General features: G+C 43.5%; 1 protein-coding gene across 3 annotated transcripts in view; it reads right to left on the bottom strand.

Annotated features, from left to right (window-relative positions):
* The window catches only part of XRCC2 (X-ray repair cross complementing 2), a 181,385-nt gene that overhangs the window by 96,152 nt on the left and 57,373 nt on the right, over positions 1-27,860 (bottom strand). For all 3 annotated transcript variants that reach the window (XR_011472596.1, XR_011472597.1, XR_011472598.1), the window contains exon 2: positions 21,000-21,100. The gene's annotated coding sequence lies outside the window, so the exon portion shown is untranslated. The remainder of the gene's footprint in view (positions 1-20,999; positions 21,101-27,860) is intronic.

The following is a 27,860-nucleotide window of genomic DNA, read 5'->3' as shown; positions in this document are numbered from 1 at the left end:
CTAAGTTCTGTACTAACTACGCGCTTACCCTACTTATCCTCTATAGGAGGGGTCTGCAGCACCCTACGGTGCAGTCCTATCCGTCCCAAGTACTTCCCAAGTACGGGGGGACTTACCTAGATGCCCCACGTTGGGAGCCAGTTGCTGGAGTCCAACCCCAGCGGGTCCAGGGGTCCCCAAAGGTGTGGACGGAGTCGGCGAAGAAGAAATGACAGGGAGACAGCCTTCAGTTGATCAGCAGCCTAGCCAGGATCTCTAGTCAGGATCTCCAGCCAAAGTTCTGGTCGGAGTTCTGGTTAGGAACTGATGAGGATCTGATTAGGATCTGATGTTTATTGTCTTGTTACATCTGTATTTATACCAGTCAATTTTAATCCTGTCAATTTCTATTGCAAAGGTTAGGGCGTTTCTTATCTCCATTCCAGGGAGTAAAGATTATGTAGCTTAAGCATGATTGTTTGTAGTTAAAGTGATTAACTACCTGCCTGGAACTTAGTTAAGGGGTTGTATCCCCTCCCTAACCTCAGGGAAAAATCCCCACCTGGGGAAACAACCTTTCTCGGAGAGGTGACCTTGGTTAAAACACATGGCACTAAGGAGAGCAAACATATTAAGAACAATATGCTATATATGCCAGGTCCCTTGAAACATATGCTGTGCAGATGTTTCTTCCCTGCAGCGACTGTGTCAAGCAGCAAGGATGGACCGGCTTCCGGCAAGCAAGGAGTACCCGAAATGCCCTCTCTACTAAAGGGAACCAGGGCTCCAGGCATGGGGCAGAAACATGTCAAAGACTAATAGAGACGAGTCAAAAAGGTACAACATAAGTTTGAAAAGGACCCACCGATTAAGTCTGGGATAATTTTAGCATGAAAAAAAGTAGAACTGCAGTGGATTGAAACACATCAAACATAAAATCCATGAGTTTATACGATACTTGAAAAAAAATTTCATTATTACATGATGAGACGGCTTAGGGAATCAATTAATTAATCTGATATTAATAAAGGGAAGGAATCAAGTATTTATCCTGCTTTTCTAAACTTGAGGGGGCAGTTCCTTTCCAAGTAAGAATCATGGCTAACCTAGAATGAAACATCAGAATGCCACCCTGCGTCACCCTCGATGACATAACCATTCTAGCCAATGATCATCCCTGTGTACCAAGACTATCCGGTGAAATGTTAATGGCAAACTTCACAATGGCTGGATCAGGCTGACAACATCTGAACTCATGAATCAATTTTAACATCACTGAAACTGGACATTTTGATATTTTGTGCCTCTTGGGTAAGAAGCAAAAGAAAGATCATAGCACCATGTATATAAAGTTGTTTTTAAAAAATATTTTTATTGATTTCAGAAAGGAAGGGAGAGGGAGAGAGATAGAAACACCAATGATGAGAGAGAATCATTGATTGGCTGGCTGCCTCTTGCACACCCCACACTGGGGTATCGAGCACGCAACCCAGGCATGTGCCCTGACCAAGAATCGAACCGTAACCTCCTGGTTCATGGGTTGACACTCAACCACTGAATCATGCTGGCTGGGCAAAGTTTTCTTGAAAAAAGCCAACACCTGATTCTCATGAAGCTTCCAGGTTTTACTATGGTTTACAGAGCATATGGGAGGTAGAAGAAGGCATAAACGAACCCTGAGGATGTGACTGTGCCATTTTAAGAACAAATGACCACCTAGCCCTCCAGTCACAACTAAATACAGTGTGTGGGCTTGGCTGGAGCCGGAGCCACACACACGGGCATTTCTGAGGCATGTGGAAATGTGACCCTGACTAGATATTGGGCGACATCAAGGAATTATTACTTATTTTGGTGGGTGTAGTCAGAGCTGTGGTTACATTTTATAAATATCTTTATATCAGAATTGGACACTAACACACTTCTAAGTGACACAATTGGTCTGAGCTGCTTTAAAGTGCTCCGGTGAAAAGAGAAGAACATGGGGGTGGGGAGACAGAAAAAGAATGGCAGAACGTGAAGAACAGATGATGGGAGTATGAGGGCTTACTATACTATTCACCGACTTTTGTGAATTTTTGAGCATTTCTATGCAAGAACTTAAGGTTCCGTTTCCTCTCAGAAGTATTTCCAGCTGCAGAGCAGGGCGGTGCGGTTCACTCTTTATCTCCAAGTATCTTTGGAGGTAAAGTAACCAGAGCCTCTGGGCAGTTTCCAGGCCCCACGGGGGGGGGGGGGGGGGGGGTTCTGGGGCCAAGCAGCCTCCGGGGCGGGACACTGCGGGTTAACAGCCTCCCTGGCGAGCGGCCCGCAGCTGCCCGCCATCAGGGAGCCGGCCGGCCCCTGTGGAAACTCCTGCGCCTGGTGAGGAGTAATTGTGAGCGGACTCTCAGTCCCCGCCGACAGAAATGGAAATCCATCAGGGAGAGGCTGGGCCGGGAACTGCCTTCTGGGAGCGCAGTGTTTACTAGCATTTCCTGTGCTCGGGCACCGCGCACTGTCGCGGGAATATCACCCCAAACACGCTCACGTGTCCTTTGGACCCAGGAGTCTTCCTTTCCCCGCGTTTGGTCTGTGACGGAAAGAAGCTGTTGTGCCGAGAACAGCGCTCTGACACCGTTTCTTGGGGAGACAGGTGTCCTGGGAGTGTGGCCCGGGCGACACTGCCGGGGCTCAGGAGGCTTCCCAGGTGCGGGACCTCAGCTCAGCTTTGGAAGTTGGCTGCGATTCTGTCCCGAGCAGACTCCGTTCAGAGCCTCACCGGCAGCCACTGAAAAAACTTCCTGCACATCCTTGCCAGCGGGAGGTCTGTGCCCGGCCCAGGGAGCACGGCAGCTTTCCTGGGAACCAGTCCCACCTGGTCCTCACCTCAAGGACCCCTACTGCTTGTGCAGGTCCAAAACCAAAAAGCCACTACAGGGGAGCTATTTAACTTGCTATGTGAACAGAATGGGGAGGATTTTTAACACCCATACCACTACATTACATTTTCTCATTTTATTGAATTAAAAAAAAATTGCTTTTTTTTTCTGAGAGAGAGAGAAAGAGAGAGAGAGAGAGAGAGAGAGAGAAAGAGAAACATCAATTTGTTGTTCCACCCAGGTATGCATGCATTCACTGGTTGCTCCTTGTATATGCCCTGGGGACAGTGCTGTAACCAGCGGGCGGTGCCACCGGGACAGGGCTCATTTAATCGAATTTTTGTTAGAACGAAGCACACACATATGGGGTTTTGAGTTTTAACCTACTTTGAAATGCAAGGGAATTATAATGAAGGGTGGGTTGTATCATCTGGGAAAATACATTTCTGATCTCACTGCAGATATGCTTCACAAGCAGGACACAGTCACAAAGAAAGTCCTTCTTAGCAGGGGTCCAGGAGCTAAAAGTTCCTCACAGACACAGAGACCAGGTGGAGTCAAGTGTGAATGTGTTTCTCCGGAAATAACATGCATCTTTTTAAGTGTTTGTGAAATGGTCATTTTGCAAATTCTTGTCCCTCTTGCACCAAGTAGTCTGAAAGGTATTCAAGTAAAATTACTATAAAGTAAAAAAAGAATGATGATCTGTTTGTAACCTTTTACCTCAAAAATAATCCAGAGAAACTTTTTATTTTTTTTATTTTTTTTATTTTTTATTGCTTAAAGTATTACAAAGGGTATTACATATGTGTCCTTTCCCCCCCCCTCCCCCCCCCCCCCGCCCTTGACAATCCCCTGGCTTCCCCTACCCGCCAGTGTCTTATGTCCATTGGTTATGCTCATATGCATGCATACAAGTCCTTCGGTTGATCTCTTAGCCCCCTCCCTCCTGCCCCTCAACCCTCCGGGGCCTTCCCGCTGCAGATTGACAATCTGTGTGAGGCAGCTCTGCCTCTGTATCTATTATTGTTCAAAAGTTTATAATGGTCTCTATTATCCATGAATGAGTAAGATCATGTGGTATTTTTCCTTCATTGACTGGCTTATTTCACTTAGCATAATGCTCTCCAGCTCCATCCATGCCGTTGCAAATGGTAAGAGTTCCTTCTTTTTTACAGCAGCATAGTATTCCGTGTAGATGTACCACAGTTTTCTAATCCATTCATCTACTGATGGGCAAACAACAAGAAAACCCACCGCGTGGGAAAACATATTTGCCAATGTCTTTTCTGATAAGGGCCTAATCTCCAAAATTTATAGGGAAATCATACAACTTAACAAAAGGAAGATAAACAATCCAATCAAAAAATGGGCAAAGGATCTAAATAGGCACCTTTCAAAAGAGGACATTCAGAAAGCCAAGAGACATATGAAAACATGCTCAAAGTCACTAATCATCCGAGAGATGCAAATCAAAACAACAATGAGGTACCATCTCACACCTGTCAGAATGGCTATCATCAACAAATCAACAAACGACAAGTGCTGGAGAGGATGTGGAGAAAAAGGAACACTTGTGCACTGCTGGTGGGAATGCAGACTGGTGCAGCCACTATGGAAGACAGTATGGAGTTTCCTCAAAAAACTAAAAATGGAAATCCCATTTGACCCTGTGATCCCACTTCTAGGAATATATCCCAAGAAACCAGAAACACCAATCAGAAAGGATATATGCACCCCTATGTTCATAGCAGCACAATTCACCATAGCTAAGATCTGGAAACAGAGAAACTTTTTAAAGCACGTTAGAGTATTTGCTTTAAAAGCAGGTCCTTGCAAACGACCCATTTATTAAGTCAGGCATCAACAACTCATCAGTCACTGTGTTTATGTGAAAGTAATTAAACTACATTTCTGTTAAAACATCCTCAGATTAAGATTTTCCCAAAGAAGTACTGCATTGCTGTTCAATCCAGACTTAAGATAATTTCAAATGCCGTAACCACTTTACAGAGAAATCCCCAACCGTGCCAGACGGCTTTCTTTTAGGAAAGTGCTGTGGGCGGAGGGAGCAACCCGATCGGGGATGATTTGGATTGTGCTGCTCAGGGATGTCTCTGAGGCTATTGGCGGTTGCGCTCAGGACACTGGTAGGAGTTGTCTAGTAATAGAATCTCACTACTATTTCCACTTGCTGCTGAACTGGGATGTGGTCACCAAGGAACCTGGAAGAGGCAGGTGAGTTCCCGTGGCTTGGCTCAGGAAGCCACCAAGAGAACAGAACTTGTCAGCGACTGGCACGGTTCCTCTTTTTTTAATTTTAAGTACTATTTTTTCAGTGTCTTCATAAAATAGCCCTACTGAAGAGCAAGGAGACTGGTTTTATAAACTACAAAGGAAAACGGATCTCACTGTTCTCTGCGCAGAACCTGTGCTCGGTCATTTGACCCAAAGGAAGCCATGTCTTGCTGTGTTGGCCAATTTCAAAATAGGCCAATGCAGGAAGGAGGGAGCAAGTGCTTTGCCAGGATGACGCGTCGATTAACAGCACAGCTGGTCCTGGAATCTGATTCTCAGTTTCAAATCCAATGTTCATCCTTTACTATTCTTTTGACTTTGCTATTTTTTCCCTAAAGTGGTCTCTTTATTGTCCCCTTCCTCTCCTTTTATTACCTATTTATTCTTTTTTCTCAGTTGGATGTATTTGATTTCTTCCCTCTATTTTTCTTCTCTTTTCTTTTTAATTATAGAAACTCCCGGTACTCTAGAAGTTGAAGGGATGAGGTGGCCCTGACAAACGCTTCAGCAAAGGGTTCTGGTATTAGAGACTTGACTGTCTCAAAACTGAAGGACACATTTACTGTTTAGTAACTAGAATCCCATTCTAGTAACTAGAATCCCAAATGCTATATATTTCATCATATGTTTAAGTTTTATGCAATTAATAAGGAAAAACTCTAAAATAAAATTCCAGATCCTAAAAGGTCTTGATCTTAAACTTGCACATTGTATTTTTACATAACTTTTAAAGAAGTCCTGTTTTTCAGAACTCTGAAATGCAGATGGTATTTATTTTATTATTTTTAAAGTATGTTTTTATTTATTTTAGAGAGAGAAGGGAGGAGAGAGATAGAAACATCAATAATGAGAGAGAATCATTGATTGGCTGCCTCCTGCACGCCCCATACTGGGGATCGAGCCTGCAGCCTGGGCAAGTGCCCTGACTAGGAATCGAACTGATGACCTTCTGGTTCCTGGGTCTATGTTCAGCCAACTTGGCCACACTGGCTGGGCAGCAGGTGCTGTTTAAATCGCTCTCACTCTTAGCAGCACTTCATCTTTCTTGGAGCAGGCCTGCAGGCTACTGATTACTCTGCTTTGCTCCTACTGTTCTTATTTGAACTCTTGTCATTCTACTTAGGAATCCTGAAATCTTCCTTATAAAAGCCATGATTCTCTTTCACAGTGACTAGGACTCTAAACTTGAAAATGTTCAACCCAGGGTATAACCCTGTGATAGCAATAGACTCGAGAGTTAATGGGAAACAAAGGGTTAAAAGAAGGGGACTAAAGGAGCCAAGCAGAGAGCTTGGGAAAAGTCCTGAGTACTGGGATTCCGAGATGGCAGCGGATTAAGTGGATGCTACACTGACACTCTCCCAGGACCAAACTGGAATAACAAGTAAAATACAGAAAACCAAGCCTGAATAACCACTGAAGACTAGCTGGAGTGTCACATGAGCTCACTCATACATGGAATCTAATGAACAAAATAAACTGATGAACAAAATAGACCCAGAGACATGGAGACATGGAACAGACTGATGAATCTCAGAAGGAAAGTGGGGTGGGTGGGTGGGGAGAGATTAACCGAAGAATTTACATGCATATAGGCATAACCCATGGACACAGACACTAGGGTGGTGGAGGCCTGGAGGGGAGGGGCAGAGGAGCTGGGGTGCGGGGGTGCGAGGGTCAGGGTGGAGGGGGTCAATGGGAGAAAAAAGGGGACATTTGTAATACTTTCAACAATTAAGATAAAATTTTTAAAAAGTCCTGAGTACTCTCAGATGAATACAAAGAGGATCTGACTCTCCTACGAAAGGAAATTTCAAGAGTAAAAACCTGAAATCCTGGCAAAACACTCATATTTCACATTTGAGTAAAGTAGAATACTGTTAAAATATTATGCAGTATCTTTCCAATCTGTTTAAACATTCTCGCATGGTTTATTAATTTTATTATTATTTTATTTTTTAACAGCTTTATTGAGTGCTCCTGATTTTCCAGGGAAAGCATTCAGCTTTTCACAATTGAGTCTGAGGTTAGCTGGGGGCTTGTCACATGGGGCCTTTATTTTAATGAGGTACTTTCAACCTATACCCACTTTGATGAGAGTTTATCATAAATGGATGTTGAGTTTTGTCAAATGCTTTTTAATGCATCTATTGAGAAAATTATGTGATTTTTATTCTTTATTTTGTTCATGTGGTATATCACATTGACTGATTTGCAAATACTGAATCGTCCTTGCATCCCTGGAATACATTCCACTTGATCATGGTGTATAATCCTTTCAATGTATGTGAATTTGGTTTGCTAATATTTTGTTAAGGATTTTTAAATCTATTTTCATCAGGGATAATGACCTATAATTTTCTTTTCTTGTAATATCCTTGTCTAATTTTGGTATCAGTGTAATGCTAGCCTCGTAAAATTAGTTTGTAAGTGTTCCTTCCTCTTCTATTTTTTTGGAAGAAGAACTGGTATTGTAAATTCTTCTTTAAAACCACTTGGTCACTTTTTAAGATTTTTTCGTCCCTTATTGATATTCTCCATTTGATTAGACAGTGTCATCCTGCCTTCCTGAATTCTTAAAGCATTTCTATTTTTAGTTATTTAAATGTATTTACAATCGCTGATTTAACTTTTGTCTGCTAAGTCCAGCATTTGATTTCTCTCATAGGCCATTTCTGTTGCCTGGTTCTCTCCGGTAAACTTCTAACTAGTTTATAATTCAACTTGTTGCTCTACTGAATCTACTGGCCTCCTCTTAATTGCTTACCTCCAAACCTTCCATTATTTCTGGGAGCGCCTTTAGGCTTGAATTTCCTCCCATTCTATTCCAGATAAAATCAGATCATTTTGGAGCTCTCTATTCTGTAGCTTGCCTCTCCACCACTTGTGGAGGAGAAATGGGCTCTGTAACAAATCTAACCAAAAGTAACCTCACCTGGTGACTTGGTCACAAATTCCTAACTGGGCAGGCAGGTCACGGGGCGCAGTAATATCCCATGCCTATAACTTCTTTAGTGAAGGTTTTTAAGCAAGCCCTGCCCATTGTTCTTGTGCATCTAGGTTAACACACCTTGGAAATGCCAGAAGTAATCCTCTTTTCCAGACCCCTCCAGGGCATAACCACCCTCACAGGTGCTATTATTATAGCACATAATCTACAGTGGAACCTCCGATCTTGAACTTAATTCATTCCAGAAGGCTGTTTGAGGAGTGATTTGCTTGAAAATGGAATCATTTTTTCCCATTAGAAAGAATGTAAATTGAATTTTTCATTCCAGATCCCCAAATGATTCCCTGCTTTAACCTTCCTATATACAGCACATGCCTAATGCCCTGTCTAATCCATGAACAAACACTTCTTTTCTTAAATGTATCAAACCACCCCTACCGGCCTTCAATGAATCCCTGTCAGCACTGGGCCCAGGTGTCCTTCAGGAGGGCAGATGCAGCCTCTTCGCTTGTGCCCACGGCACTGCCTCTGAAATGCTGTCCTGGCTGACTGCTTGTCCTCTTCCAACCAACACAGTCAGTTCACCTCTGCAGCTGCCTGTGATCCTTGTTTCTTTCACACCCTCAGCAACATTAGCACTCCTGAGGGCATCTTCATGTTTTAAAATTGTGCTAATCATCCATTTTTCTAGGAACAAAAGAAAAAAATGCACAAAAATATTCACAGCACAATTTCCTGAGATGTTAACAAGGCAAGATTTAGTGATAAACTAGCATTTCTCCTTCGGTTGTGGCCTGAGAGAACTTTTTGTTGTGTTGATGTATCAGCACAAAAGCGTTGTCAGGGTGAGAACCAAAGTTTTGTTCAATAATTGAGACATTTTTCTGTGAACAACATGGTCGAGAACCAAATTGTTCTCAAGTATGGGAGATGCTTGAGAACTGAGCTTTGACTGTATCTTGCTTTCTCCCACCTTCATGTAATCTTCCTTAGTTCTCTCAGTTCCAGATGCATAAAAGAAAACATCAAAAGTGTCATTTTCCAGAGCATTTGAGATCTTGCTTCCAGGCAGTGTCATCCATTTGGCTCAAAAAAACTTAGAAAAATCCTCTTCAGGTCTGACACACTGCTCTGCGGATTCTCCCAGAGTGCCAGTGCCAGCTGGGCCCCAGTGACACCCCTGCTTCTAAGCAGGGCCCTGGTTGGGGGCAGTAGCTTCTGGTTTATTGGCTTTCCCGGCATCACTCTTCTGCATCACAAATGAGCCGGGGTGAGGACTGTTGGAAGCTCAGTGATCTTGGCCTGTTGTGCCCATGGGTCAAGCTTCCACCCTATGAATGGGTACTGGGTAAAGACCTCTCAGATGTTTTTTGTTTTTTTGTTTGTTTGTTTATTTTAAACCAGGAATCAAGCTTCTTCACCATCTTTTTGGGAGAAAATGAAAATGGTGGCTTGTGCTTCCTGGGAAGACACTGCAGCCCATAACTGGGAGTGGGGAAAGAAAGCCCTGTGTTCTTGTCTGGATCTGTCTGAGTAGAGCTTCATCACACTGAGCTGGGCCAGGAGGAGTGGGGAGAAAGAAGGAAGAAGGAAGAATGCTGTGCCACAAATTCTTCCTGTTCCCTTAGAGATTCAGTAGATTTTCTTGAATCAATGTTTCTTCATTTGCTGTATGCCCTTACCACATTTTCAGACATTAAATAGTTGTTCTTTTTATATATGTGATGTCTTTTACCAGTTATCGTGGCTTCATTAAGGAGAGCATCCTAACACCACTATTCCAGAAATTATCCTAATAGATTAGATTTATTTTTAAATCTTATGTTCTATTTAGGACAAATTGTACTGTAAAGTTTGAAAGGCACTTCTAATGTCAGTAAGATCAACCTCTAGTTAATGAAGACACACCAAAACATCCTTAATTCATATAATCCTTTAACATCTGTTTGGTGACAGATAATTTATTACTTTCTACACAGACAACTGGTTTGATGCTGGACAGCCTAAATTAATAGAAGTTCATTCGGACCTTAAATGTGTCTGCAATTGATAACAATTTTGAAAGCACATCAATTATCCTCCTTGTATTGAACAATACTGCAAATATTTGAGACCAAGCACCAAATCTCCCTTTACTCTTTTCTTTTTAAACTTAATTAACCTTCAATCTTTGTTTAAATGAGGAAGTTTCTGAATCTCTAGACATCCTAGTCACTTGTTTTAATGTCTCTCATAAAATTGGCTTAAATTACACGAGAAAAATCTCGATGTGATCTGAATAATTCAGTGTATGAGATTATTATTTTCAGTACAGATGGGTAGGAAGTAAATAGATAAATATAGACGAATAGATGATTAAATTAGTGCATTCCAAAAATATACTTGCTCAAGCGACAGAAGACAAAATAGAGACATTACATATAATAGTCAGAGCTGGAATCTGGGAAACTCCGTTCTCCAACAAATCTCATTTTACCAAGCCCTTCAAAACCTGGGTAGCCCAGGCATGTGGCCAATTGCTTGAGTGCCGTCCCATGCACCAGGAGGTTGCTGGTTCAATACCTGGTCAGGGCACATGCTCAGGTTGCAAGCTTGATCCCCAGTAGGGGGCATGTTTCTCATTGATGTTTCTATCTCCCCATCTTTTTCCCTTCCTTTCTCTAAAATCAATAAAAACATTTAAAAAAATAGATGGGCCAGCATTTATTTACCAAACATTTGCTTTTTCATCTCCATGTGAATTGCCTTCTTCCCTTTGAAGTCACACACCTCTACCCCAGCTCCCCTTCTCCTTAGCTCAAAATGGCATGGAAGCCTCAAGTGCCCTGATCTGTCTTTGGTCTCATATTCTTGCGGAACCTCCATATGCACATACGTAATATATTCAGTCATTTTCTCCTATTAATCTGTCACGTGTTGATTTGATTCCAGCCAAAAGAACTTAGAGGGATAGTAGTCAACTTAATCTTTTCACCCCCACAAAGCCTATCAGAAGTACACTACCAAGTTCTGGTAGGGCTTAGGCTAAAACAGATCTATACTTAATTTTAAGCCAAAGTATTCTTGTTCTTGAGTAAATTACTTAGTTTCTGAATCCCATATTGACAACTATTAAAAGAGAATTCTGTTCTCAGAAGGCTGCTTGGCATGTTGGGGGAATTATAAAAAATGCATATAAAGTGTGTTGCCGTGTTTGTGTCACACATCTTCCTTCACTACCCATGGTGGTAACTGGAGAGAACAGGGAGCAGAGTACAGGAAGTTATACATGAAACCAGGAGAGGCTTTAGCTTGGACAACAAATATTTGAAAGGGAGAAAAGGATGTGAGTGGCTGTAATTACAAGAGGAAGGTGAGATGAAGAGGTTGGATGAAGGAGGCACAGTCTGCCACTGCCACACGCACAACCATGTTCAATACCAGCCTCGTAAAGACCTGGAAGTAGAGGGATCCTGAAGTTGGATGACGTTTCTGTCACCTGCGCCAGAATCGTATCAAGCCTATTTAGGTCCAAGTTCTGTTTCCTAGACTGCCACTGTGTTTCGAAGTAGCAAGCACACAGGTTCCACTTTGCTAGCTAATTCCCTCTGTTCAGGGTGGGGTGTTAGCTCAGGTCGCCCCACAGGACCAGTGGACACCAAAGCAGCATGAGGCCCGGTGAGGAGACCTTTCTAGGAGAGATTCCCAATTCTTATTCAGGTGTATTGGTCCTCATGTCAATGCAGGAGGCACTTAGCTCTTAATTTTTTCCTTCATAAAGACAAAAGAAAGATCACAGTGCAAACTACTCACCAAACTTTCTAGGTCTTAGGTGACCAGAGGAGAGGAGCTTAAAAGGAGACACAAAATTAAGCCTGTGTCTGGGCTAGAAAGTTTTATTTTGTGTTTTTCTTCCTTTTGGTTTTTCTTTACTATGTCACATTAAAACATATTTGAAATTTACATTTACATATATTTTTTTTTTACTTCAGAGAGGAAGGAAGAAGGAGAGAGAGATAGAAACATCAATGATGAGAGAATCATTGATCGGCTGCCTCCTGCACGCCCCACACTGGGAATCGATCGAGCCTGTGACCCAGGCATGTGCCCTGACCGGAAATCGAACCATGACCTCCTGGTTCATAGGTCGATGCTCAACCACTGAGCCACACCAGCTGGGCTGGAGCCAGAATTTTAAAGGTTTTCCCATTTTTTATGATCTTGTAGTATGGTTGGGAGTTATTTTCCAAACGAAAACCAGCAGATAAACAGTCTGCTTACTATCCTCCAAGGACTCCAATATTCCACATGAACAAAACCATATCGTGGGACAGGGCTTCAGCTTGGTGTTTCATCTCCACAACTGCTATTAAATTCCATGATGGGGTGTAGGTGAACCCTTGCCTAGAATGTAACAGGTCCACCATGTTTTGGTTTAGATAGTCTCAAATGCAGTGAATTCCTGTCTGGAGAGCATCCTAACCTTGCTCTATTTTCCCATCACAGAGAGCTTACTATGGGACAGGAAGGGGGTGAAGTAACAGGGATACTGTAGGGAGGAGGCACAAGGAAAGACTAGAATACAAAGAAGGAAAAAGAAAAAGAATTCCAGGAATAAGATAGATTCTTGGGCAGCACCAAGGGTCTGAGAATTCCAGCTTCTCCAAGACAATGACCACCAAAGTACATCCCAGGCCTTACCCCAGCCTCACAGAATAAACATGCATATTAACAAAATCCCCTGGTAATTGTATGCACATTAAAGTTTGAGAAGCACTGGTAAAAGCACCAAGTGTTTTACCCTCTTATGCCACAATGGCCCTGCCTTATTGAGAACTCTTACCGCAGGAACCCTAAAATGTACTTGGACTTAGGAAGTCCCTGGAACAGGTTTGTGATCATATAGGATAAAGTGTCTCTTCTTGCCGGAGGCCAGTCCATCCTTGTTGCTTGACACAGTCGCTGCAGGGAAGAAACATCTGCACAGCATATGTTTCAAGGGACCTGGCATACTGTTTTTAATATGTTTGCTCCCCTTCTTAGCACTATGTGTTCTAACCAGGGCCACCTCCCTGAGAAAGGTTGTTTCCCCAGGTGGGGATTTTTCCCTGGAGTTAGGGATTAACAGGACTAAGGAAGGGAATAAATCAGTAAAACCCCTTAACTAAGTGCCAGGCGGGTAGTTAATCACCTTAACTACGAACAATCATGCTTAAGCTACATAATCTTTACTTAGGATAATCTCCTTCAGTTACTTCCTTGTAGCTTAACAGAACAGTAGAGTAGTGACCTTAGAATGGAGATAACAAACTAGCCCTAACCTTTGGAATAGAGTGGATAGGACTAAAATCAACAGAACTAGATGGAGATGGGATTTTTGGCAAAGGTCAGATAAGAAACTATGGACATGAAACAAGGAACTGTAGAAGGTTAAGGGAGGACCCAAAACATATGATGATGTAACTATAGAGGCATGCTTATAGGATCAAATGGTATAAATACAGATGTAACAGAAGAAAAAGAGAACCTGGCTATGCTGATCATCTGAACGCTGTCTCCGTGCCCTTCATTCTTCGCCGACTCCGTCCACACCTTTGGGAACCCCTGGACCGCTGGGGCAGGACCCTGGCATCTTCTGCTGTCCCAGTGTGAGCTCACAGCTTACCCTAATGACCAGTCAGGGAATATTAATAAACTCCGATGAGCAAGGGACTAAGACCTATGCTATGAGAGATATATATTCTTTTTTAAAAAAAATATTTTTATTTATTTCACAGTGTGGAGAGCGGCTACAGGGTTTGGACAGGTTTAAGCCTCAGACTAATGAGAGGGCACAGTCCTCTCATGGCCACATGCAAGTCCCAGCTTGGAGGGCAGAGCCCTCCCAGCACAATTATAGCCAACAGCTATAGTTGTAAGCTTGAACCTATGGTCCGAACATGTGGCCCCATGTGCCTGAGTGATGTGGGCTTGATAGAGTTCAGGTGCATGTAACTTAGTAGGATAGAAACCCACGAGAATGTTGTAAACATCTTGACCATGCCCTTACTTTGTCTTGTGGAATCTGGCTATAAAATAAAGACACGGTTTGTGGGTGGGTGCTGTCTCTCCATCAGAGAAGCAGCATCCCACCAAGACCCAGCTTTCATTCTCTTGTCTGTCTTTTCTCAATCCTTCACTGCCCCCTCTCAGGTTCACCCTTGGCCATGCTGGCACGCACGCACAAGAGAGGAAGGGAGAGGAAGAGGGAGAGATAGAAACATCAATGATGAGAGAGAATCATTGATTGGCTGCCTCCTGCACACCCCCTAACTGAGGATCGAGCCCGAAACCCGGGCATGTGCCCTAGACAGGAATCAAACCCAGACCCTTCAGTCCCCAGGCCGACACTCTATCCACTGAGCCAAACCAGCTAAAGCGGGATATATATTCTTTATCAAACCTTAACTTTTGTGACTAGGAGACGGCTACCCTTAAAATAGGCGATAATCCCAATATCATCCTGTTGTCTAGACTCTAACACTCTAATGCAGTGGTTCTCAACCTTCCTAATGCTGCAACCCTTTAATACAGTTCCTCATGTTGTGGTGGCCCTCAACCATGAAATTATTTTCATTGCTACTTCATAACTGTAATATTGCTACTGTTATGAATCGTAATGTAGATATCTGATATGCTATCTGTTTTCCAATGGTCGCGACCCACAGGTTGAGAACCGCTGCTATGAGACCTTTTTAGACTCCAACTAGCTGCCATGAGAAATAGACATGGTGCTTTAATAAATGTTACAATCAATCAAATGTAAAATGCTTGTTATTATATGGAACTAGATTTGTTCTTTCCCTGTGCACATCATGAGATGAATCAAATGTAAATACTACAATGAAATTTCAACAGTTGTTTCAAAAGTTCTCAAGTTTTTTAAATCGATGAGAGAGAGAGAGAGAGAGAGAGAGAGAGAGACATCAATTTATTTTTCCAATTATTTATGAATTCATTGGTTAACACTTATTTCTGCCCTGATTCGGGATCAAATCTGCAACCTTGGCATATCTGACAACCCTCTAACCAACTGAGCCACCTGACTAGCTCTCAATTTTAAGCATTGTGCTGCATAAAGAAAATAATGATGGGGGTGGATAGCTTGAAAAATGTTTATAGAAGACTTCACTCATACTTCAGGACCACCCTGACAAGTAAACTGGATCATTGCCAAGGAATGCGAGTGTCTTTTTAAAGTCAGGCTACAGTGCCTCTTCTACATATATTGGCCAAGAGTCCTCTGCTGTTCTATAAACCAACCACCAGCTTTGATTACAGGTGGCTGCTATATAACAAGCACTGTGAAGGATGGAAGTACATACGAAACTTGTTCTCTAGGAATTTATAGTCTGCACCAGGAGAAAAAGAGATGCACATGAAAATGTCAGGATAGCCCTGGATGGCATTGTCTTGATACATCAAGGTTGTGAGTTCAATCCCCAATCAGGGCACATACAAGAATCAACCAATAAATACATGAAGAAGTAGAACACATTGATTTTTTTCTCTCTCTCTCCAATCAATCAATAAAACTAAATCAATAAATAATACAGGATAGTATGTGAGTCTCAAATGCGAGATGCAGAGTGCAGAGGTCGGCTCTGGGCTTGGAGGTGAGGGAGGCTGTGTGGCGCATGCAGGACTGAGCCGGGTGTTGGTGCTCAGCTAAGTTTAACCGTGTGATAGAATCAATGGCTGTCTTGAGTAAAATATTCCTTTCAGCTATAGTTCTCAGGGTGCTTTTCTGAAAAGGAACATTTTGGGTGACTCTCACCTGAGAGATCTGATTCTAAGGCCCACATCTGTGAGTCTTACTAGGGTATAACCATCCAGTAAAGCAAACCATCACTGCTGGATGGCAACTTAGGTAGCGCTGCAGGAAGCTGTGTCTATTTATCTGGCCAAATGCTAATGTATTAGCTTCATGTCATCATCCTCATGGTTTCCCCCTCCTGCTCTGGCCAAGCAGGATCCCAGTGGAAACCAGTAACATGAAACTATGCAGCAGCAGCCCGTTTTACAGTGTGGTCACCGTGCCCTCCAGGGCCACGCTCTTCACACACGGGCCTAGTGAATGCTGCTGGCAGATGGAATGACCGAAAGGAGATTCTGGCAGAGCTCTCCAGCCCATCCTTTCTAGGCGACAAGCAGAGAAAGTACTCACAACCCAAGGAGGAGAGAGAGAAGGCTGGGGTTTGGTTACCCGTTGGCTTACTTTTGATAGTAGCACATGATTTTTGTTTACCAATCAACCTAACCTACTTGGAGGCTCAAGTAAAAATAAGGGGTGTCTAACACTATGCCAGAAAATAATTTCAAAAGGTTAAAAACATGATCTCATACAAATACCAAATGAACACGTGGCCAAAGATTTTATTCAACTCATTAGTGAATGAGGAAACCGGGAGAAGACTGGGTTCAAATGAGACTGTAGGAGGTAGGTATTTCTACCAGTTTAACTAAGAGTTCTAGGTGGGATAAAAGTGGTCAGTGCCCCACAGGCCATATGCCACAACCTCTGGGCTTATCTTGTCCATGGGACAGAAATTATTTGTCTCTCTAACTGAACAAGAACCTAAAAATTAACCTCTGCTCCTAGTAAGTTGTCAAATAACCAAATCAACAGACCGCCAGTCAAAGGGGCAGGCCAGGCCGTGTGCCGGAGGGATACCCAGCAGTTGCGTGTCTGTTTCAAGTTCTGAATCATTTTCCTGGCACTCAGAAGAGGCTCTCGAAAGGCCGTGGGGAAGGTCCAACAGCACACTAGAAGGCTCTGCGGATCTTATGATGCAGGTGACACTGTACCAAGGACAGAAGACCTGTCAGAGCAGGTATTCGTTCTGTAGTTTGGGAACCGTCACTTGATTTAGGTAAGGACAAGACTCAGAGAAGGAGGGCACGAAAATGTCCTGGTGAACAGCAATGAGCGCAGAGGCCACGGCAACCTCAGTGAGCTGGACCCAGGTGACAACCACCTGGATGGAAGTGTAAAGGGTTCGTTCAATCGGACACTCCAGCTCCTCTGGAGAACGTGAGCAGAGCCGTCATCAGCAGAGAGGCCCGTTTGGGAGGAGAATAGTCTTTCCATTGGCACCCGGGCTATTTAGTCCATAGACTGCAGAGCTCTGAGGGCGCCAGTGTCTTAGCAACGTCCTGCGACTGTCTTTATATAAGTGTCAGCTATCAAAAATCTTATTTTATTGTTAATCCTCACCAGAGGATATTTTTTCCATTGCTTTTCAGAGAGAGTGAAAGGTGGTGGGGGGGGAGAGAGAAACATTCATGTGAGAGAGACACATCGACTGGTTACCTCCAGCAGGTGCCCCAACCAGTGGGTGGGGAGCGAACTTGAAACCCAGGCAGGTGCCCCTGACAGGGAATTGAACCCAAGATCCTCAGGCATGTGGGCCAAGGCTCCAAGCACTAAGCAACACTGGCCAGGGCAAAAATCTTAAATGGTTTTTCAATAAACTCTGCTCAAGAAAATATGCAAATATGTGATCCAAAACCATGTCTATGAAAAAACATTTTTAAATCTAAAAGCATTGTTATTTGAAGAGATAACAAATCAATGCAATTCCTTGTATTAAGTATATACTGTGTGCCACATACTTTCTTGGCCCTGAGTTGTACTAACAGGAGACTACATTTTTCCTGCTTTCCAAAAGCTTATAATAAGGGGGATGTCTGTGCAAACATGTTTAATACAGGAAGTCTGAGTGAAGTATAGGGGTGTACCTGGGGGAACACACGGGAAGGACGAGTGAGCAAGTCAGAGCAGAGGTCATGGAAGAAGGGACATTTGAATTGGGCCTTGAAAAATTCAAAATTCATTTGACTGGAAAATTCTCTAAAAGGCATGACTATGAATCAATGAAGGTGAGGGGAGCTGTAAAATTGTTTTCTCAAACTGATTCCATATGTATAAAAATATATGTGATACTATAAACAAAGACAAGTGATAATTGAGATAAAAATTTTAAGAAAAGCAGATCCATGCTGTGGACAATTCACAAAAGAAATAGAAATGGTCAATGAATATCCACAATTATATTTGTTTAAAATTGATTTTAGAGAGAGGAAGGGAGAGAGAGAGAAACATCAGTTGGTTGCCTCCCATACGAACCCCAACAGGATGAAACCGCAAACTGGACATGTGCCCTGACAGGGAATTGAACCCGTGACCTTTGGGTGTATGGGCCACAATTGTATCTGTTCCTAATAATAACCAAAGAAATGCAAAGTAAAAGGAGATAAACGAGGTACCATTTCACACAGAGCAGCATGACAAAAATTAGAGAGACAGTTACTAGGGATTTAAACTGGCCCAAGCTTTCTTTAGAACTGCATTTCCACGGTGAAGTTTATCCCATGAAAATAATTAGACAGTAGCGCAAAGATCCTATCTATATGAATGTCATTAAAACACTTCAAACAATTTTTAAAAGGGAAAAGCAAATAAAGAAACATCCAACAAATGAGGATTGCTTAGATACATTATGAGTCCAGGAAATATCATGTGGCATTAAAAACTGTAATGAGCCCTAACTAGTTTGGCTCAGTGGATAGAGCATCAACCCAGGGACTGAAGGTTCCCAGGTTTGATTCTAGTCAAGGGCACATGCCCAGGTGGTGGGCTCATCCCCAGTAGGAGGTGTGCAGGAGGCAGCCTATCAGTGATTCTCTCTCATCATTGATGTTTCTATCTCTCTCTCTCTCTCCCTTTCTCTCTGAAATCAATAAAAAAAATATTAAAAAAACAAAACAAAATTGTCATGACATAAAATTTAATGGTGTGAAAAAAATTACAAAATAGTAAGTGAGAAAAAAACATGTTATAAAAATCAGTATGGTCCCAGTTTTTATTTCAAAAAACAAAAGAAAAAGAAGGTTCTTTATTTTCCTGTTTTTTTGCAGATTATACCTCTGGGTCTCATCTTCAACATTTAACATTCATCTAATTCTAAGACAATACTTTTTTCTTATGAGGAACTCTGGAATTAGTTAGTGAAATACATACATACTAGAGGCCCAGTGCACGACATTTGTGCACTGGGTTGGGGAGGTGGGGTCCCTCAGCCCGGCCTGAGCCCTCTCACAGTCCGGGACATCCCCCAAGGGGTCCTCAGCACTGTTGTGGAGGCGGATGAGGCTCCTGCCACTCCCGCCATTCCCGCTGTGCTCACCAGCTGTGAGCCTGGCTTCTGGCTGAGCAGTGCTCCCCCTGTGGGAGCACACTGACCACCAGGGGACAGCTCCTGCATTGAGTGTCTGCCCCCTGGTGATCAGTAGAGTTCATAGGGACCGGTCATTCTGCAGTTTGGTTGATTTGCATATTAGTGTTTTATTATATAGGATAGCTATTATAATGCTTAAAATCTTTTTTTTAAAGAATAGTTTATTGCTTTTTATTTTTATTTATTTATTTTTTTAAAATATATATTTTATTGATTTTTTTTACAGAGTGGAAGGAAGAGGGACAGAGAACTAGAAACATCAAAGAGAGAGAAACCTCAATCAGCCGCCTCCTGCACACCCCCCACTGGGGACGTGCCCACAACCAAGGCACATGCCCCTGACCGGAATCGAACCCAGGACCCTTCAGTCCGCAGGCCGATGCTCTATCCACTGAGCCAAACCAGTCAGGGCAAGTTTATTGCTTTTTAGATAGAGAGAGAATAGAGAAACATTGATATGATAGTGCAACATTCTTCAGCTGCCTCCTGCATGCCCTCCCACTGTCCCACTGGGGACTGAACCTGGTAAGTTCGGAGTGTACCCTGACTGGGAATGGAACCAGCAACCTTTCCAAACAGATAGACAATGTTCCAAACAGTTGAGCCACACGGGCCAGGGAAAAAGTATAATCTTAATGGTTATAGCCAATCATCTCCTTGAAGCATCCAGAATAGTCCCTGCTGCTATAACTGGCCCATTTTCCTTCCAGATTGCCCTCACTTCCTGCCCAGCATTTTGGCTAGCCTGGGAGGTCTGAGCCCTTCACTGCCTTGCCCTTGATGGGGCCTGGCTGCTTCAATTGCTCATGCAAAGTTATCTATGGCAGGGAAGTACCACAATATATCTTCATTTGATAAAAGAAAGTACAGCCCTTCATTGTGCACAAGAAAAGCCTACCTCCCACCCATACCAAATCTTATTAGGGTACGCTGCTCCCAGACACAGACTCTTTTGAGTCACCCCCCTACACACACACACACACACACACACACACACAGAGCACGGTGGGGGCAGGGAGTGAGGACCAATTTGAAATACTGGTGTCTGGGAGGATTCCTTTCAGCACAGAACCATCCACCTGCACAGGGTGTCATGTGTCCCCTCTGTCATTCTGCAGGCTGCCGTTTCCATTCCTGGTCAGGGTGAGGTATCTTATACACTGGGTCCTCACTTCTTTTTTTTAAAAAAAATTTTTTTATTCATTTTTTTTTTTTTAGAGAGAAAGGAAGGGAGAGGGAGAGACAGAGAGAGTAACATGAAATGGTTGCCTCCCATTCTCTGACCTGGGACCGAGCCCACAGCCTTTTGGTACACGGGACAACGCTCAACCAATCGAGCCACACCAGCCAGGGTTCTGCTTCCAATGCTCTAGCATCTTTGATTATTTAGAAACATGTGTAACTTCTGAAGAACACCATTGAGTAGAGAGGCATCAATTAGAAACACTGTAGGCAGCAGAAGCTTACTTCATCCAGACCACCAAGTGGCAAGGACTGTGACCTTCCCATGTCCCCATCTGTCTGACCATCCATCCATCCACCCAATAATGAAAATATTCAAGATTTGTTAATACCATTTTGGGAAATGCCAATCTGTTATAAAACACATTTTCTCTGCATTTTCCGAGTTCTTGGTAATGAGAAAGCACTTACCTAGCATGACTGTGTAGCTGGTCTCAGAGGCAGAGTTCACACAACTCTAAGGATGAGGCATGAAGATTTCCATGTTTACTTCTGACAGATGAGCTTTTCCGCTTCAAATGAAAGAAAGAGATAGTCAAGGTAAATTAATGTTTGAAGTTAATGTGATTGTTTCCCTAACTTGTAGGTTGTTGGATTTTAAAATCTATACTTATTTTTAAACTGGGGCAAGGCTCCTTCCTGATGTTACCAATCAACTAATTCTGTTCATTTATTACGTTCTATTATGTACTAATTATATTTAGACTTAACTTACAGATCTTATTAAGAAATGCATTCCTGCCCAGCTGGCATGGCTCAGTGGTTGAGCGTCGGGGCAAGTGTGGGAGGCAACCAATCTCTCTCTGTCTCTCCTCCTCCCTTTTACTCTCTCTAAAAATTAATGGAAAGAAATACCTTCGGGCACGACCAGCATAGCTCAGTGGTTTAGCATTGACCTATGAACTAGGAGGTCGACATTTGATTCCTGGTCAGGGCACATGCCCAGGTTGCGGGCTCAAAACCCAGTGGGGGGAGCATGCAGAAGGCAGCCTATCAATGATTTTCTCTCATCATTGATGTCTCTATCTCTCTCTCCCTCTCTGAAATCAATAAAAAATATTATTTAAAAAATTTTCTTTTGAAAGAGAGAGAAGATATAACCAAATAGAAGAATATACCGTGTTCATGGATTGGTAGAATCAACATCATTAAAAATGTCCACACTACCCAAGGTAATCTGCAGAGTCAATGTAATCTCTGTTAAAATACCAATGGCATATTTCACAGAGCTAGAACAAATACTCCAAAAACTTATATGGAATCAAAAAAGAATAGCTGCAGCAATTTTGAGAAAGGAAAACAAAATTGGAGGACTCACAATACCAGATTTCAAGTTATACTACAAAACCACCGTAATCAAAACAGCCTGATACTGGCACAAGAACAGGCATATAGATCAATGGAACAAAACAGAGAACACAGAAATAGACCCAAGCCATTACACTCAATTGATATTTGACAAAGGAGGCAAGAGCATACAATGGTGTTGGGAAAATTGGACAGATACAGGAAAAAAAAAATGAAACTAGGCCACCAACTTACACCGTACATAAGAATAAACTCAAAATGGATAAAAGACTTAAATGTAAGTTGGGAAACCATAAAAGAAGAAAACATAGGCAGCAAAATCTCAGACATCTCTCGTAGCAATATGTTTACTGATACATCTCCTACCTAAGGCAAAGGAAACTAAGAAGAAAATAACATATGGGACTAAATCAAAATAAAAAGCTTCTGCACAGCAAAAGAAACCACCAACAAAACAAAAAGGGAGCCCACTATATGGGAGAACATATTTGGCAATGATACATCTGATAAAAGGTTAATATCCAAAACATATAAGGAACTCATACACCTTAACAAGAGGAAGACAAACAATCCAAATTAAAAATGGGCAGAGGACCTAAATAGACACTTTTCCAAAGAGGACATACAGATGGCCAAGAGACATGAAAAATGCTCCAAGTCACTGATCATCCGAGAGATGCAAATTAAAACGACAATAAGGTATCACCTCACACCTGTCAGAATGGCTACCATCAACAAATAACAAGTGCTGGCGAGGATGTGGAGAAAAGGGAACCCTCGTGCACTGCTGGTGAGGATGCAGACTGGTGCAGCCATTATGGAAAACAGTATGGAGTTTCCTCAAAAAATTAAATATGGAACTGCCATTGACCCAGTGATTCCAATTCTAGGAATATTTCCTAAGAAACCTGAAACACCAATCAGAAAGAATGTATGCATCCCTATGTTCCTAGCAACACAATCTACAATAGCTAAGATCTGGAAACAGCCCCAGTGCCCATCAGTAGACGAGTGGATAAAAAAGCTGTGGTACATTTACACCATGGAATACGCTGCAGCAGTGAAAAAGAAGGATCTCTTACCCTTTGAGACAGTATGGAGGGAGCTGGAGAGTATCATGCTAAGTGAAATAAGTCCGTCAGAGAAAGACAAGTATCACATGACCACACTTACATGTGGAATGTAAGTAACAAAATAAACTGGATCCAGAGACATGGAATCATGAAACAGAGTTCAGAATGTCAGTGGGAAGGTGAGGGAGGGTGGGTGTATGGGAGGTAATCAACCAAAGATCTTGTATGCACATATGCATAACCCATGGACACAGCAACAGGGTGCTGAAGGTCCGGGAGGCGGGGGTGGGGGGCTGGATGGGGTCAATGCGGGGGGAAAAGGAGTCATATGTAATACTTTCAACAATAAAGAATTCTTTTAAAAAACAACAACAAAAAAGTTGTGGTAAATACACATAACATAAAATTTACCACATTTGCCATTTTTAACTGCGTATTTAGGAGCATTCAGTACATTCACACTACTGTGCAACCAACGTACAGACTGCATTCTGCAACACAGAAACTGTTCCCATTCAAAAACGCCCCTCCCCTCCTCCCTCCAGCCCCTGGCACCCACCCTTCTACTTTCCCCATAAATGGAATCATGTAGTGTTAATACAAGCTTTATTTTGCTTTAAAAGAATGGGTGGTAGGTATCAAGTTGCTATGATATGTAGGTGTAGATTTCATTGGATGTATTTAATAAATGATTTATTTTAAAACGTTAATGTCATAAGTCAATCCTTTTACTAACACCTAAATATCTGAATTAAAGTCTGAATGTTAATTCAAAAGATGTAAGCTGATACATACACACATCATTTTCCAAATTAAGTTTTGGGAGTACATACGTAGAAAGAAAGCCCAGCGGTCCTAGTTCAGTCTTTTTGTTTTATACATAAGAGATTAAATGATTTGTAAAGCCACACACCTCGTTGGCTAGAGTGCTTTGGAAATAATCTAAGACTCCTGACCCTAAGAGGTCCTTCCAGCTACAGATTCTGTTGTTCATAAATTTTATACATTTCAACTTTATGAAATATGCTTTCATTAATTTTTAGAGAGAGGAAGGGAGAGAGAGAAATATCAATCAGCTGTCTCCCACATGCCCCCTACTGGGGTTCAAGCCTGAAACCTGGGCATGTGCCCTGACCCAGAATTGAACCAGGAACCTCTCAGTGCATGGGATGACGCTCAACCGAGCCACACCGGCCAGGGCTACATTTCAATTTTAAACGCACTAGTCACACATAATCTTATGTGCAAATATTCTTGTATAGTCAAGAATCTTTAGTAATTAAAAATATTCTGTATGTCTGGTATAAGTTAGATTTTTCTACAATGAACTCGAATAGATGAACATGTATTTGGTAATAGTGTTTTGTTTTAGGTAAGATGAAGTGTATCACCCTATAAGTGATACACTAATATGAACTCACAGAGGTAGGAGGGGCCTCGGAGGTTTTGTGTTCAGAAAAATACAGAAGAATAAGGCACAATGAAGGAAATTGCCCCAAATAGCCTTCAGAGAATTCTGAACTATATTTGAAATGAAAGACATAAATTATATGACTACCCATAAATATTCCCTAATCTTTTTCAAAGAGATCCTTTAAGAAACTTCAAAATAAATGAATGGAATCTAATAATTTAAAACTCAAGTGCTGTTATTTCTACAATATCTTGGATTATATGTTCATTTGCTCATGGGAAGAAAAATCACATTTTCATTTCTTATATTTTATTTATATTAGAGAGAGCACTTCAATATTAATTCAAATATCTATCCATTAAATGCAAAAATGTTAATGTAATATTAAAAATGAAATTTAAATGAAAGCAAGGGAATATCACATTAAGGTTCCCATGGCAACTCTCACTACATTCCTCAGCCTCTGAATTGTAATATGGTCATTATTACAGGCTCATACAAAATATTTAAAGATGTATAGGTTAATTCATGTCAACTCAAGAGTTCTGCTGCAACGTATCAGGCTAAGAATACTCTAAATATTTTTTTTTCTTTTTTTCTTTTTTTTAAATATATTTTATTGGTTTTTTACAGAGAAGAAGGGAGAGGGATAGAGAGCTAGAAACATCGATGAGAGAGAAACTTCGATCAGCTGCCTCCTGCACGCCCCCCAGTGGGGATGTGCCCGCAACCAAGGTACATGCCCTTGACCGGAATCGAACCCGGGACCCTTGAGTCCTCAGGCCGACGCTCTATCCACTGAGCCAAACCGGTTCGGCAAGAATACTCTAAATATTAACCCATATTCTTAATTTAGACATACCTATATAAAACAGATGCAAACTTCCTAAAATTTTTAAAAATATATCATCTTATGCCCTAACCAGTTTGGCTCAGTGGATAGAGCGTCAGCCTGCGGATTCAAGGGTCCCAGGTTCAATTCCGGTCAAGGGCAAATACCTTGGTTTCGGGCACATTCCCAGTAGGGAGTGTGCAGGAGGCAGCTGATTGATGTTTCTCTCTCATAGATGTTTCTAATTCACTATCCTTCTCCCTTCCTCTCTGTAAAAAAATCAATAAAATATATTAAAAAAAAAATATATATATATATCATTTTACCCAATAATAGACAAACATGTAAATTTACCATCCCTCTGCTACAGTTCACCAACCAATCAGGAGAGTATGCAAATTAACCCAACAAAGATGGCGGTTAATTTGCTTACATAGGCGCGAAGTGGCGGAGCCAAGACTGAAGGCTCGGCCGGAGCAGTGAAGACTGAAGGCCTGGGTCCTGGGTGCCGGAGGAAAACCGGTGCTGGCAGCCAGGGGAAGGGAAGGCCTATTGCACAAATCTCGTCGTGCAACGGGCCTCTAGTCTACACTAATAAAAGAGAAACATGGTAATTAGCGTACGACCGCTACCCTTCCCATTGGCTAATCAGCATATCCTTATGCAAATTAACTGTCAGCCAAGATAGTGGCCGGCAGCCAGGCAGCTGGAAGCGAACATGAGGCTTGCTTGCTCCAGGGACTGCAGACACCAACGTTCCCCGCCTGACTTGCCGGCCTCTGAGCTGGCAGTTTGAAACATTCTAACAAATATAGAAGTTAAACAAAACCCCAGAAACCAGCTTTCAGCCGGCCGGGATCTCAGAGCTGGAGATATACATTGTTTCGATTATAGAATGCAAATAAGCCAAAGCCTCAGAGCTAGAGCCAGAGCTAAAGCTGGCCCAGAATAAAAAAAGAAAAAAAGAAAAAAAGGAGCGGTTGGGAGCTTCAGTCAACTACCGCCAGCCTGAAAGCAGCCCTCAGCCCCTCACCCAGACTGGCCAGGCACCCCAGTGGGGACCCCCACCCTGAAGGGTGTGTGACCAGCTGCAAACAGCCATCATCCCCTCATCCAGGCTGGCCAGGCACCCCAGCGGGGACCCCCACCCTGATCCGGGACACCCTTGAGGGCAAACCAGCCGGCCCCCAGGCCTCTATCCTTATAGTAAAAGGGTAATATGCCTCCCAGCACCGGGATCAGCAGAGCCGCGAGGCCTCCTGGCACCGGATCAGCGTGACAGGGGGCAGCGCCCAAACCCCCTGATTGCCCTGCGGCTCTGTGTGTGACAGGGTGCGGCGTCCCAACCCCCTGATCGGCCCTGCTCTGTGTGTGATGGTGCGGCACCCCAACCCCCCCACCCCCACCCCCCCACACACAGGCCCTGCTCTGTGTGTGACAGGGTAGAGCCATAACCTCCCCATCGGCCCTGCCCTGAGTGTGACAGTGGCGGCGCCCCAACCCCCTGATCGGCCCTGCTCTGTGGGTGATAGAGACCGGTGCCCCAACCCCCTGATCCACCCTGCTCTGTGGGTGACAGGGGGCGATGCCCTAACTCCCCTATCGGTCCTACTCTGTGCATGACAGGGGGGAGCTCCCCAACCCCCTGATGGGCCCTGCTCTGTGCGTGACAGGGGGGAGCTCCTCAACCCCCTGATTGGCCCTGCTCTGTGTGTGACAAGGGGCAGTGCCCCAACCCCCTGATTGGCCCTGCTCTGTGCGTGACAGGGTACGGAGTCCCAACCCCCCTGATGGGCCCTGCTCTGTGCGTGACAGGGGGCAGCGCCCCAACCCCCTGATTGGCCCTGCTCTGTGCATGACAGGGGGTGGCGCCGCAACCTCCCCATCGACTCTGCCTTGAGTGTGACAGGGGGTGGTGCCCAACCCCCCAATTGGCCCTACCCTGAGCGTGACTGAGGGTGGCATCGAAACCTCCCAATCCGCCCTGCTCTGTGCATGACAGGGGGCGGCGATCCAACTCCCCAATTGGCCCTGCTCTGAGCCCGACCAGGGGCTGCACCTAGGGATTGGGCCTGCCCTCTGCCACCCAGGAACAGGCCTAAGCCAGCAGGTCGTTATCTCCTGAGGGGTCCCAAACTGCGAGAGGGCACAGGCCGGGCTGAGGGACCCCCCCCACCCCAATGCAGAAATTTTTGTGCACTGGGCCTCTAGTATATAATAAAAGCCCAGTGACCGAAACAGCAGAACGACCAGAACGACCAGAGATCAGAACAACCACAGCCCCTCACCCTGGCCAGCAGCCCCTCAGTGAGCAGTTAGGGGCGATCAGGGAGGCAGGCAGAGTAGTTAGGGGTGATCAGGAAGGCAGAGGAGGTTGGGGCAATCAGGCAGGCAGAGGCAGTTAAGGGTGATCAGGCAGGCAGGAAGAGTGCTTAGGGGTGATCAGGCAGACAGGCAGAGGTGGTTAGGGGCGATCAGGCAGGCAGGCAGGTGGTTAGGGGAGATCAGACAGGCAGGCAGAGGGGCTAGGGGCAATTGGCAGGCAGGCAGAGGCAGCTAGGGGTGATCAGGCAGGCAGGCAAGCAGAGGCAGTTAAGGGTGATCAGGCAGGCAGGTGAGTTGTTAGGGGTGATCTGACAGGCAGG

This window comes from Myotis yumanensis, unplaced genomic scaffold (assembly GCF_028538775.1).
Source record: "Myotis yumanensis isolate MYYU_CA2020_CCGP unplaced genomic scaffold, mMyoYum1.0.hap1 SCAF_9, whole genome shotgun sequence".
Classification (NCBI taxonomy): Eukaryota; Metazoa; Chordata; class Mammalia; order Chiroptera; family Vespertilionidae; genus Myotis; species Myotis yumanensis.
The sequence above is the reverse complement of the archived record's forward strand: the minus strand, read 5'-3'. Positions and strand labels throughout refer to the sequence as shown.